This window comes from Polypterus senegalus, unplaced genomic scaffold, assembly GCF_016835505.1.
Source record: "Polypterus senegalus isolate Bchr_013 unplaced genomic scaffold, ASM1683550v1 scaffold_2286, whole genome shotgun sequence".
In the NCBI taxonomy this organism is placed as follows: domain Eukaryota; kingdom Metazoa; phylum Chordata; class Cladistia; order Polypteriformes; family Polypteridae; genus Polypterus; species Polypterus senegalus.
The window spans coordinates 41,839-55,741 of NW_024383388.1; the positions used below are offsets into that span (position 1 = coordinate 41,839).

The 13,903-nt window shown below is 36.1% G+C and overlaps 1 pseudogene; it reads right to left on the reverse strand.

Annotated features, from left to right (window-relative positions):
* Positions 1–7,484: 7,484 nt before the first annotated feature.
* LOC120521492 lies at positions 7,485–10,025 on the reverse strand (annotated as a pseudogene).
* Between the last annotated feature and the right edge of the window lie 3,878 nt (positions 10,026–13,903).

The following is a 13,903-nucleotide window of genomic DNA, read 5'->3' on the forward strand; positions in this document are numbered from 1 at the left end:
TTATTCTATACGAAAACCCCCCCTTCCCCCTTTACCTCCACTCTCTCTCCTTTTCTTTCACTTTTGTCTCCGTGTCCGTTCAATCTTAAAAAAATCTGAAAATATTTCTAATAAAGTTTTGGTATCAGGCGTGACGTTAGCAGAAGCTGTAATGCTCTACCTGAGAGAAAAACTGTAAGGCTAGTCGCCAGCATTCAGACATCAATTCTGATTGCTTCACAGCCGAACAGGACACGGTAAAAAAAAAAAAAAAGATAAAACAGACTAACTCGGCATTGATGCACTGCTTAACTTGGGGTATACGTGTACAAATTGCATATTTTAAGAATGAAAGAGAATAGGCAACATGGAAACTTATGATTGTGCTTAAATGGTTTAACATTGCATAAATATGGAAATCTATGCATCAGTGCTAATGTTGTGCACCATCTTTTGGAATAAAGCTACATCAATAAAAACATATTCTAATAGATTGCGCACAGCTAATGTTATCACTGCTGCAGAGATTCCAGTTGCACATTTAAGCAGCACATTTTGGTTCATTTAATTTTTCATAGTGTTACAGTAAAGAACGCTTAACAAAAAACAAGTTAAATACTCTAGCTCTTTTAAAACTAGGACTATCTATGTATCTCAAGCAGAGAGGGGCACTTGAACGCTAATTTAAAATGAATTTAGAATTCACAATTGATGTAATCACAGAGAAAGCGTAGGAAGAAAAACCTCAACTTGTTTGTCACATGCAGGTTTTTTTAGATTCTTAGTTTGGTCAGCCCTCATTAAATGGAATGCACATTTCTGTGAAAAATTAAGTTTCTGTTTTTTGAAGTAAATTATTTATGAAGCTTTCATGCATTCTTCCTTACTGTGGTACTTATGTTAAGCAAATGAATGTTGAAAACAGTTTGGAGCTCAGAACTACCAAAACCTCCATTTAAATTAACCAGTTTGTGCAAATTACTGCTTGTGGAAAAATAAATTCATGGATTAGGATGGCAGTTATCTAACCGCATGTAAAATGTGCTCGAGGCTACTCAGACTTTCAGCTTCTCCCGGTTCTACAGCTGCATTAATCTGTCAATCAGTTTAGTTCGAGTGCACATTTTGTAGCCCATGCAACCCAAGGGGGCACTTTGAGACAGTCCTGTATCCTAGAAGACACCACCTGAGTACAAAAGCTGAACAAGAAAGGAGGGATTTATTCTAGAACTCAAAATACTCAGGAAGGTTAAACCACAATGAGTCAACTTTTTGACATAATATCGTATTTACTCGTGTACCATGCGCCATCGTGTAAGACGCACACCCTAATTTTTACAAAGAAAATCGCGAAAATCGTTTTGCCCCGCGTACAACGTGCATTGTGATTGTATAGGAAGCATTTAGAGAGAGAGAGAGAGAGAGCACGAGCAAACGAGAGAGAGCTCGAGTGCGTGAACAAGTGAGTGAGCAAGTGAGCCCAAGCAGATGAAGTAAACATTACAGAATTACATTTCCTCGTGTATGACGCGCACCTGATTTTCTAATGCTAATTTTTGGGAAAAATGTGCCCGTGGTACACGCGTAATTACAGTAACACAAGAATAATATAGTCTGTACCCCTCTTGGTCTAACTTTGCAATACTGATGCCACAACTTGCATTCTGTAGTAAAAAATAAACATGCTGACAAGGACTTCTTTCTACAGCACCTCTAACTTACTCCTAGTAATATTTTGGCTTCCTCTTTGTCTTCTGGTGGGCAAATCCTCGCTTATGCTCCACTCATGACTTCAAGTTCAACTAGATTAAACCTACCAAGGCCCTTGTATTACTGAACCTGGGATTGTTTCCAGTGCCATCCCTATTTTGTCCCAGACTTATTTCCATGTGATATATGTCTCTCTCTGTGCCATACTGATTCTAAACACAAACTACAATTTTCAGTCTCCTTCACAGGAGTCTTGACTATAGCTACAGAGTACTGCTTCCCACTAGTCGTTGGATTTTTGATGATTAATAATCAATAAGGTGCCCACTTAGGAGGATGCAATAATAATTTAGGATTTAGAAGATTAGTTTTGATTTGGTTAATTAGTCAACGTTTTTTTGCCTTTGGCGATACTGGTAATTAATCAAATAATTTGACAAGGCTCCTTCTTTATGTACCTTACCTTCCTCTGTTGTAGGAGGCGGATCTCTGGCCTTTAGACTTTTATGAAAGTAATTGAAGCACACTTATTTTAAGAAATGATTTATTGGTAACCACAAGGATTATAAAAGTACGATAAATGCATATGCACTGGACACAGACAGACTAGACAAACATACAGTATAACTTAGAGGCTGGCTTTTACTAGTATTTAGACTTGTACATTTGTTTTGGCACAGATAAACAGCTTTGATACCAAGTCTTTAAAGTTGATGTCTGATGTTGTGTGGAGTTGCTGCTTTGTTGTTGGTTTTGGTTCAAGTGTAGGATTCTTCATGCACTCTTTCTTTTTGCAGCATGATCCATGACAGAGCTGCTACTTCCTCAGCTTGCTTTCTGCTGTTAGGCCCTTTGATGTGCTGTCTGCAACTTAGGGAAAAGTGTTACTCTTTCTAGCACAAGAGTTTAGGTACTGAAGTTCTCTTCTTGAAATGATGGCTGCTTCTCAGCCTTGTCAGACTACTGGCACACAGCTTTGGCTTGACAGACTGGGTTTCAGCCTGTGGACCACAGTGACAATAGAATTTCACCTTTTCAGCTCCTCGTGAAGAGGGTTGCTCACAGCATGTTAGTTTGAGATAAGAATTTAGAAAGACATTAAGAGAATGTATACAAAGTGCCAATGTGAAGAGTCACAGAATTCTCTAGGATTCTCTATAGAACTTCAGTGAGTGTGCTCCATTCACAATTCTCCAAGCTTCTCTTTTTCTTCTCCCAATTCCTTGCCATTCGGTTGCTTCTTCTTACTACCTTAAGAGATGGGGTGCATGTGGTTTTAAGGGAAGGTTGAACCTTCTCCTAATTGAGTTAATGTCAGTTCCAGGTACAACATCAGCATTTTTTATTATGCAAGTTCTTCTGTTCATCTTATTTCATCCTTTGAATTATAGATCTTTGTCATTGCTTGAGTCCCCAGCAGAGATGTCAGTGCAATTATAGTAACTATCTCTCTATCTATCTCTCTAGCTCTCTATCTATGGATGAAGTCCAGGCAAATCCTGGTACAAGCTGGAGTTCAGTCACATAGTTTAGAATTCACATGGGGGTTTTGTGCAGCTCCTTTATTAATAGGCCTGGTGTGCCACAAACGCTTAGCAGAATGGGAAATGCTCACTTTGTCCTACAACAACTTCACCATATCCCAAGGCATTTCTCGGTTAATCGGGTGTACAGGTTAGGTAATGCACTACTTAACATTACATTCAAAGTGCATAACACATTGATTTTCCTCCATTATCTCTTTTCTCCTTAAGCCTGCCTTTTGTGAAGTCTTTTTTTTTTGTTCTAAACACTTAAATGTGTTTTAAATGTTTTGGTAATGTAAGTTAAAGATGATTGTTAAATAATAATGATGAATTATTACAATGCACCATTTGTAAATGTAATTATTCAATTTGTGAAACTCTTAAAGACTCATAATACTGTTACATTTTCCATCATCTAACAGGAGAGCCTTGCCATGACCAACAAAACTGACTAATCACATTTGATCATTCATAAGCAATTCTGTAAGGATCCTCTGTATTAAATTCCCAAAGTTCCATGGGCAGAACAAGATGCACTATGGAAAGTGCCTGCTTTTCTGTTTTGCCTTTGACTAAATTATGACCAGCAAGGGTAATGTGTCTGGCTTTTCCATTTGAATCAAAACATAAGCCAAAGAACAATTCAGTTTGACCCCCCAATACAACCACCGTTCCTGGTGAAATTTATAAAATGCCATATAGCCTGGATTTTATGTTGTTTCATCTTTACTATACATGCAAAACTTCATTAAGATTGAGATTTGAAACATCTTATCAAGTTGAACCAAAGACAGCCTATGCACAAAACTTCATGAAAATTAGTTAAACTTTTTTTTTTTGGTAATTGGAGAACAAACAAACAGACAAGATGTAATCTGAAGGTTGAAATGAAGTCCTTTCTTGTGCAAAACAGAAAAAACATTAAACAAAGCTGAAAATTAAAAAAACAGGTAGTATTATGAATTTATTTATATAGTTTAACATCTTATTTTTTACAATGTGTGAAATTAGAATGTCTTTCATCAAAATTTACTATTAAAGTAGTCTTTAATAAGCTAGATACACAGCAAAATCCAAAGTGTTAAATTCACACCTACAGAGTTAATTTTAACACTTCTTCAGAGTTTATATAGGTCCACACCAAATCGAGTTAAATTTACACTTTGTGTAGTGTTATATTTTTGACACTTTCAGGTGTTGAAATCATCACTGTAAGAGTTCATTTTTTAACACCAGAAGTGTGTTGAACATCCACTTGGTGTAAACTAAATTCCCAAGCCACTCTGCTGGTGTTAAAAAAGTAACTCTTACGGTGTTGATTTCAACACATGACAAGTGTGGATTGGCAACATGTTTACACTCAATGAGTGTTAGTATGTCCTATTTTAGATGCAATATCAAGTTGGGGCACCTCATTTTATTTAGAAGCTAATGTCTCATTAATGGAAAGTTTAATGTACACACCTTATACACAAGATAAAAAAACACAGGAATCAAGACTTTTCAAAATGCTTGTTTTATTAAACAAAATAGTTTACACAATATTTCAAAACCTATACAACAAAAAAGCTGGTTTCCCATCCAAAATTATTTAAATATATAAAAAGTGTTGTCTCAGTGGCAATTTACAGGGGATCCAAGTGTTAATTGACATTTTTTTACATGTAGGTTACAGCAGCTATCAATCCTTTGGTGTAAACACTGGTCTGTAACATTGAGCACAGCCAGGACTAAGTAAAAATAAATAAATACAAAAATATAATAAGTCCCATTTAAAAGGGATAACATTAAATAAATAACTCACCACAAATTCTGGTATAATCTATTGCCTCATCATACCTACAGTCCACTTTTGGAAAAATACATCCTCCATAAAGAGATGAAATACATTTTTAGGCCAGCATGTGCCAATTGTAACCATCTAAAGAAAATATTTTTACATGCCAATTAAACCAGCACAAATGGGGGTATGATATATTGACTCTCATCAGACCCATATACACTTTGCAAGTCAAATGGCCTGTGAAACTTCATAGTATTGGCTTTGATGAGTTCAGCTTTGCCACATTCACCCAGTACTTTAAATGCATAGAGATGCTCTGAGAAATGCTCGGTGAAAAGTTCATCCACCAAAAAGAATATATTGTTGTCGATACTAAGTATTTTTCGAATCTGACTGAAAACTGGAAGTTGATCTTCAATTTTATTGCAAACAACGAGGCCTACTTTGTATTCGGTCCCATCAATTTTCACCCAGTTCATGGAGTACATGGTTTTGTGCATGGGATTCGGTTGCATTCCTACTAAATGCTTGCCATCAACACTCTCCCAGCAAAATGTTTTCATTGGTCCATACTCAACATATTTCAAAGGTGAGGTTTCCCAAAGAGCCTATGGACATCTGATGTCTTTTTGCCAAAGATTTGGTGATATTTTTAAAATTCTTGAGTGTATTTTTGAACACTTTATGTTTAGCTTCGAATCGCATGCTCCACATATGTACTAAAGGACCGATCTTACGTTATAGTGGAAGGATAATGAATCATAAAATGATGCTTTGGCAATAAATTCTTGAGTGGATACAATTTTGTGAATAATTCATGGTGTTCAATTATTAAATACTTCATAAGAATAGTCATGCCTTCAGAGAGACATGGGGAAAATAAAAGGTTGACTATTTGAAGTAAGAGAAGAAGCAAATGCCAGTGTTCATCTCCACTGGGCACAATATCACCAAACACTAACGGCATGTTTTTTAAAAGACAAAGTGCCTGGATTGAGTTCAGCCCTAAGCCATTTCCTTTGTGGTCTAGATTCACTCGTTCCAAATAGCCATAATCATAGGCATATATTCTGGAAACCAATTCACTCCATGACATAAAGTTACTGTCAACATATTCAAAGAGCAATTTCATTTCATATTGAGCAACTCCTTCTAGGATGTCATGCATTACATCGAAAGAGAAATTGTGGCATACATGAAAAAATTTTAGATTGTTGAGTGATGATTTTCTTTTGAGGCCATATAGTGATGAGATTTGTGGGTCTGATTCCAATTGAAGACAGTGGCGCTCATAGACTACACAATCACGTAAAACAACCCTTGGGTCATCCTCATTGTAAATAACCTGGGCATCTGCCTTTTCAGTCAAACATAAACGACAAAAATACTGACCACTAAAAGATTCAGAGAAGCCAAGGATTGAGTGCATTCCCAAGTTGTCTCCATTCACTTGACACAGAGTGCCATAAATTGTCCCTGTGGAAATTGGCAGTTCAATGCCATCGGTTTCTAGAATACTGATGTCATGGATCAAAGGCTCCAGTATGGGCTGGAACCCATATTTTTTCAAATCGTGACCATGAAAAAGTGCAACTAAATGGATATTCATCAGTGTTGAATTAAATTTGGGTGGAAGATTTCTTAGTACAAAATAAAGTGCCCCAACTTTGTGTATCCCGTGTTTGGATCCAAGGGGATTTGCTGTTTCAAAATCATCATAATATAATTGGATCTGCAATGCAGTGGAATGTCTGGAAAATAATGGATGAGCCTTGAAGTAACTTCCATCACAAAAGTCCTTATAATCATTTGATCGCTGCCGTTCTAAAGATTCCCTAATCAATCTACATACATCTGAATTTTGACACATAAATTTTAAAGTTTCTAATATTGGTACATAAACAAAGGTATCTTTTACTGGGACCTGATCATAACAGCCTGTTTTTTTATTGCGTCTCACATCATACCTCATGCCAAGTCCAATTTCAGCTGACTCAACTACACTCCATTTATCAATGAAATAATTGGTTCTTTTGCTTTCTGTGTTAAAGCAAACAAATGGGTTTTCAAAATGTGTAAAACTACTCTTGACTGCTAACCTGACTGGATTATCAAGAGGAATAGATGACAATAGTTTGTGTTGAGTTTGTGTGTGAACTTCAGAAGTAAGCTCTTCAAGATCTGAGACAAGTGCTGAAATTAAACTGTTTGCCACACCGCTGCATTGTAATTTGGCCAAAATTGAAGCACACATAGCCTTTGTATCTCTTTCAGAAAGGCAGTCATCATTGTTGTCCAGACAATCTGTGGGAAAACCTGGGGTATCACGGTCACCATTGTTCTCAAAATAAGAGGCACCTCGGGAATCACCAACGCCTGTCTGTATAGAACCTAACTGATTATTATCAACATCTTGGGATGACTGTGGTTCTACATAATGCAAACCATTATCCTCAAAATGAACACTGTTTAAATGTTCCCTAAACCCTGAAAAAGTACAAAACCGGCGCCTACAATCGCCTTGCATACAAATCAACCTGAACTTCAATGAAGGATAGAAACTGTGTGTAACTCGCAAGTGAGATATCAGCTGCTGGCTATTTGCATACAAACTCTCACAGCAAAAACATTTAAACATTGTTTAACAATTTCACACGTAGTTCTCTTACTCTTGGCGACTCGTTTGTTAGACCTATGTCAATGTTGTAGACTGTTGTCTGTAGAAAGGTGTAGACATTTGCCAGGGATTCCTCATAGGTTAGGTTAAAGACGTAATGAACTTTGAAAAGTTCATATATGGCACTCAGGGAGGTGGCTCCTGCACAGGGGATGAGCTGCTTGTCAACAATGACATAAAAATAGTCAATCCTCTTCCTACTGCAAGTAGGTATGGTTGGTGGCTTTCTCTTCCCATGAGATGTTCTTCAATGCTGGTACAGGACTATAAAAGAATGACAAGTTATATTTTACAGCTGATGAATGCACAGCACTTTAAAAAAAAGAGAACTGAATTCTTTAATACATTAAACAGTTCAAACCATGACTAACAATTTATCAGGGTGAAAATCTGAAAAGTGCTACAGCTAAAATTTAACAGAAAGTAAGTCTGGAGGTTATCTGCAACTACAAGATACATAGCTGTTTGTAATTCATGTCATGTCCAAAAGGAAGAAAATCTACTAGAAAAGACAGACAAGTGCAGGCCACTGTGACATGGTTAAAATTGATATCAAGTTTGCATGCCATCAATAAGTCAAAAAAAAAAATTAACACTATATTTGCCATGGGTGAAAAAGCACGAGAATAACTTCCTTCAGTATCAACCAAATAAAGGCATCTATGACTGTACAACACATTGCAAAGACATTGATCCCACATTGTAATTCACCTTATGAAAATGTACAAGCCTGTCAACAGCATCAGTGGGACTGATTTTAACTTTCTTTCTCCCTGCAGAAGGTGGTAGCAAATGCAACAGCAACAAGAAAGAGGAAATGTCACTGTCCCATTCTGATGGAAAATGAGAAGTAGTCAATGTTCAGAAATATAAATTAGTATGTAGAATAGATAGCCTTGCCTGCCATTTAAAACCTCAAAATACCACTTACCGTGTTCAGACTGTTGTTTCTCTGCTGCACTGATGTGACTTTGAAGTTTTGCTGTCAAAGTGAGAGACTTTGCTTCTTCAATGACTTTTGGCTTGAATGCCATCTCCCACTGCTCAAGCAATTTTGCAGATGTTTCAGCATTAAACAGCAAAATAAAGTCTTGATTTACCTAATGATATTGCATACAACAAAACAATGCCATCATGCCTGAATCACACCTAATTCCTTAAACCAAGAAATAAAACAGGAAAGGATTTTTATACTTACCAACCCTTTTACTTCTAAAAATCTTGGAAAGATTTTTAAGATGTCAGTTGACCTTTCCGGGTTATGAACGAGCTCTTGCCGATGCTTAAAGGTTTGCTTCATCTTTTGCCTAACTTCAGTCTCATCAGCGGTGTGGAGAAGGAGTGAAATGGCTTCTCTGCATGCATCTCCATCAAATTGTTCAGTGTCCTCTATTTTTCTTCGACGACTTGGTCCACCATTCTCATGAGACATAAAGTAAACACGTTTTGGATTCTTCCTTGACAGAGTTTTAAGCCGCCAAGAAATAAATCCTGTTCCCTCTCGGGATCATAAAATGTTCCTAAAATGAAAGAACAAACAAGGAAGCAATAAAGTACATTTATTAAATCTCAATAGTAAATTAGAATTACATAAACACTGACATTGAAAATCACACCAAATGAAAAAGTGTTAAATAAAATCCAGGTATTTCTTTTAAATAATTGCAGTATTCAACTACATAAAAAGTACATGAAAGTTAATTAAGGTGTGCTTACATAGCCCTTCGATTAATATGGGTCTCTTAGAACAGGGAAAAGAGAAACAAGGCCCAAGGCATACGTCTCTCTCTGTTTAAGTGTGGGAATCCTCCTGAAAATTGTATAAGATTAAGTAGAACTTAGTCATTTATCCAATACTTAAACCTCCATATATGTATGAATAGACACAAAGCAAGCCTGATATTGTGTCGATTTATTAATTCTCTGATGGCTTACCCATGAACCTCTGTCATATGGCTAACAAGAACATTAACAAGCTGTCGTCTCGTGCTGTGTTTCAGTGTTTTAGTTAGCTCATATTCTTCGAGAACATCCAAACCACCAGGTTTCTCTTTCAGGGCATTTTGAACAATCTAGTTATTAAAGACAAAAAAAACCATGAAGGAATGGTATGATGACATCACACACAAAAGTTATCCATGAATGCAGATATTTCCACATTTACCTGTTTTGCCTTTTCAGCACTTGTGATTTCTCTGCCATTATTAAAGTTTGAGCTTGCAGACAGGTTCAGTTTAGTTCTCTCCAACCCTTCTACATCACTGGAGTTTGAAAGTGTATCAGTGCATGTACTTGGTGTTGAGGTAGCTGTGGGTGAAATTTTTTTAAAAAAGGAGAGATCAATATTGATTAATTATCAAATATTTTATTAAGTTGTTTAGTCATTTCAGAAAAAAAAATTAATACCACCAGAAACATCCAGATCAGCAAAAGTCCTTGTGGAGGACATTTTACTGTGAAGCATATCTGTGGGTTGCTCTGAACCAACTCTTGAAAAATATCTTCCTCCACATTAGTATTTGTCTCATCAAAGACTTGAAGTGCATCATTTGCTGTAAGCCCAAATTTTTTTTTTACTAAAACAAGATACATTTGGTTATGAAATGTCAATAAAATTAACTTTTTGAATCAGCTGAAACATTATCCAACACATAATTAAATTCAAATTTACCTTCGTTTAGAAACTCCTCAAATGTGAACCCATCTTGCAATTTGATGTATTTCTTCACCTGAAGGTAATTCACTTCACCAGCATGATGAGACCTCATGAAAGAACTTCAATCTTAGCTTTGAGAGAGCAGTTGTTTAACAATCTCGGTACAACAGTTTAATATATTGGCTAAAGCAACTTAAACTGTCATTAAATTTTTCAACTTTGTTTTTGCTACATACAATATATATTTCAGAACATAAATATATCTAATATGGAGGCATATTTTGGTCAAAATTAAATAAATACGCAGACAACTAAATCTAAGAATAATTACATTTCAAGGTGTGTTTCGTATCTTGTCGGCGGCATTGAAATAAGTAAATGGGTACATAATTAAACACACAAAGAAATAAATAAGGAAATGCAGTGGAACCTCGGATTTCGATTATAAATTCGTTCTTAAAGGCTGTTTAGAAACCGATTTGTTTAAAAACTGAAACCATTTTCCCCATACCAAATCATGTAAAATTGATTCATCCGCTCCCGAACCCCATGACTGCTTATTTAAACCTTTATAACCACACTTCATGCATAAAATCGTATACTAGAACAATGAAAATGCATACAATCTTACACAAAAGAATAAATACATAAAATATAGACGAAAATGTAACTTCACTTTACCTGTACGGAGAAGAGTTAATGTCGTTAAGTGGAAGATGGTGAGAAAGGGGAGTGTTAAAGGCAGATGTCGACTTTGTCCACATGAGGCACGCGAAGGGCTCAGTACAATCCAGATTGCTTCTCACGGTGACTTAATTCTTTTAATTAATTATTTTACATTTATACAGCGCTTTCCTCACTACTCAAACCGCTCTCCACATAGGGAGGACCCGGGAAGCAAACATGCAACAGATGTTTTATGTTGATCTATGTGTGAAACCATTGTTTTAGTGCCTTTCAGAAAATAGATGTTAGTCGCGGAGTTGGAGACAGCTAACACGCGTGTCAACACACTGCATACATCCACAGACGTTTTATGTTAATTTAGGTCAGAATCATTGATTTGTGTGTTTTTAGAAAATTCAGCTTTTTGGAAAATAATATATATATATACTAGCAGAATACCCGCGCTTCGCAGCGGAGAAGCAGTGTGTTAAAGAAGGTACGAAAAAGAAAAGGAAAAATTTTAAAAATAACGTAACATGATTGTTAATGTAATTGTTTTGTCATTGATATGAGTGTTGTTCTCATATCTATCTATATATATATATATATATATATATATATCTATGTATCTATATATATATATGTTGTTCTCATATCTATCTATATATATATATCTCTATCTATCTATATATATATATACCCGCGCTTGGCAGCGGAGAAGTAGTGTATTAAAGAAGAAAAGAGAAAGAAAAGGAAACATTTTGAAAATAATGTAACATGATTGTCAATGTAATTGTTTTGTCACTGTTATGAGTGTCGCTGTGATATATATATATATATATAGCAAAATACCCGCGCTTCACAGCGATGTCATGTGTTAAAGAAGTTATGAAAAAGAAAAGGAAACATTTTAAAAATAATGTAACATGATTGTCAAAGTAATTGTTTTGTGTATTTGGCAGCGTCACAAAGTTGTTTTCGCAGCTGCATCAGAAAATGTACCACGACGTCTGACACGCCTCCTTTTTACTGTTTTCTCACAGCTTGGATTGCTGTTGTCATATATATACACACACACACACACACACACATATATATATATATATACACATACATACATACATACATACATACATATATATATAGACATATATATATATAGATATATATATATATAGATATATATATATACATATCTACATATCTATATACATATCTACATATACACATATATATATATATATATACATACATACCTATCTACATCATATATTCACACACATACATACATACACACACACAAATTATATATATGTGTATGTATGTGTGTGTGTGTGTATATATATATATACACATACATATACTTGTGTGTATGTTTGTATGTGTCTATATGTGTTTGTATAGGTTTGGTCACTGAGTGCAAGGGAAAAATAATAAATTATAGTCTATAAGTTATTAAACAGTAAAACATTAACGTTTTAAGAAGTACAGGTACATTGAAATTACATTTTCTATGTGAACGTTCAAATTTGTGCCTCGCCTGCCTCGATTGTGAATCGCCTTAATATTATTTTTCCGTGGTGTAGAAAAGGGGTCCGTGTTTGCACTTGTCTGGGCTATAGCGCAGGGGGAGGATGAAAAAAATTAAAAGTGCTCACTTTGACTTAAGGCAGAAGCGCAGTCAGCGTCTCAAAGGCCGGCACAGCTATGCATGCGCGCTGGCTGCTCGACTTTTGCTGGGCAGGAGACCCCAGTTTGCAGACACGTTCATGATATCAAAAGTCTCAGCGCTCTTTGGAGGTCATTCATATATTATATATATATAGCAAAATCACCGCCTCTCGCAGCGGAGAAGTAGTGTGTTAAAGAAGTAATGAAAAAGAAAAGGAAATATTTTAATAATAACGTAACATGATTGACATTGTCATGAGTGTTGCTGTCATATATATGCCTGCCTAAATAAGTCACCCTCGCTTTGCTCTTACTTTTTACCGTTCATTTAATCATGGCTAGTGGCGGAAAAATTATAAAATGGAAGGAGGATGGCTTTACCAAAACAATTATTGATGGCGAATCGATTATTCATAAAGCTTGAATTGGTGATCTGTTTTCTGTGTTAACCTCATATTTTTTCATACTTCTTCTCAAACTAAGGTGGTGCGAGGGTAAAATGAATCGGGATGCGCTGATCAATGTAATCCGTGTACCAGGAAATCATGCATTGACAAAAGTTCCCCTTTGCTTGTAATGCAAAGTGTGATTAAATGCATTATTTTTAACGCGTTATGGAGCACATGCATCGAAGCTTTCGGCTGTGCTTGTGCTAAGAAAAGGAAAGATTTTAAAATAACGTAACACGATTGTCAATGTGACCTTTTGTAAGTAGTGCCTGGAGGATTCAGTGTGTAGAAACTCTATAGAGACAGCGTGTGTATTAACTTGTGGATTTTTCTGTGAGTATTTGGTGGCAGTCTGAGGAAGTTGCTTCGGAAGACAGCGTTAGCCGCGGAGCTCAGCTCAGAGCAAAATGAGGTGGGAGGGGAGATGATGACGTGACTCCCCCACCCGCCTTAACTGTCAATCCCCCACAAACACAGTCTCTCGGAATTTGCATAAGCACACCCCAATTTTAACTTAGTTACAAAGTGATCAAAACTCTCGTTTATATCCTGCGTCCTCTCATTAAACTTGTATCCCGCATTACCTGTGTGTATGTGAAACGCCAGCGTAGCCTGTCTATGAACTTAATTTAAAGTTTAGGTTTACACCGTGCTTTCTTTCCGAGCTGGCAACACTCATGAATATGGTAGTATATGTCACTCGCTCACTTCTTATTGTTTTTCGCTGCCTTCTCAATTATATAATGCATGTTTTCTTAAGCGCTTTTGGAGGTCTTCCTGGTTTTC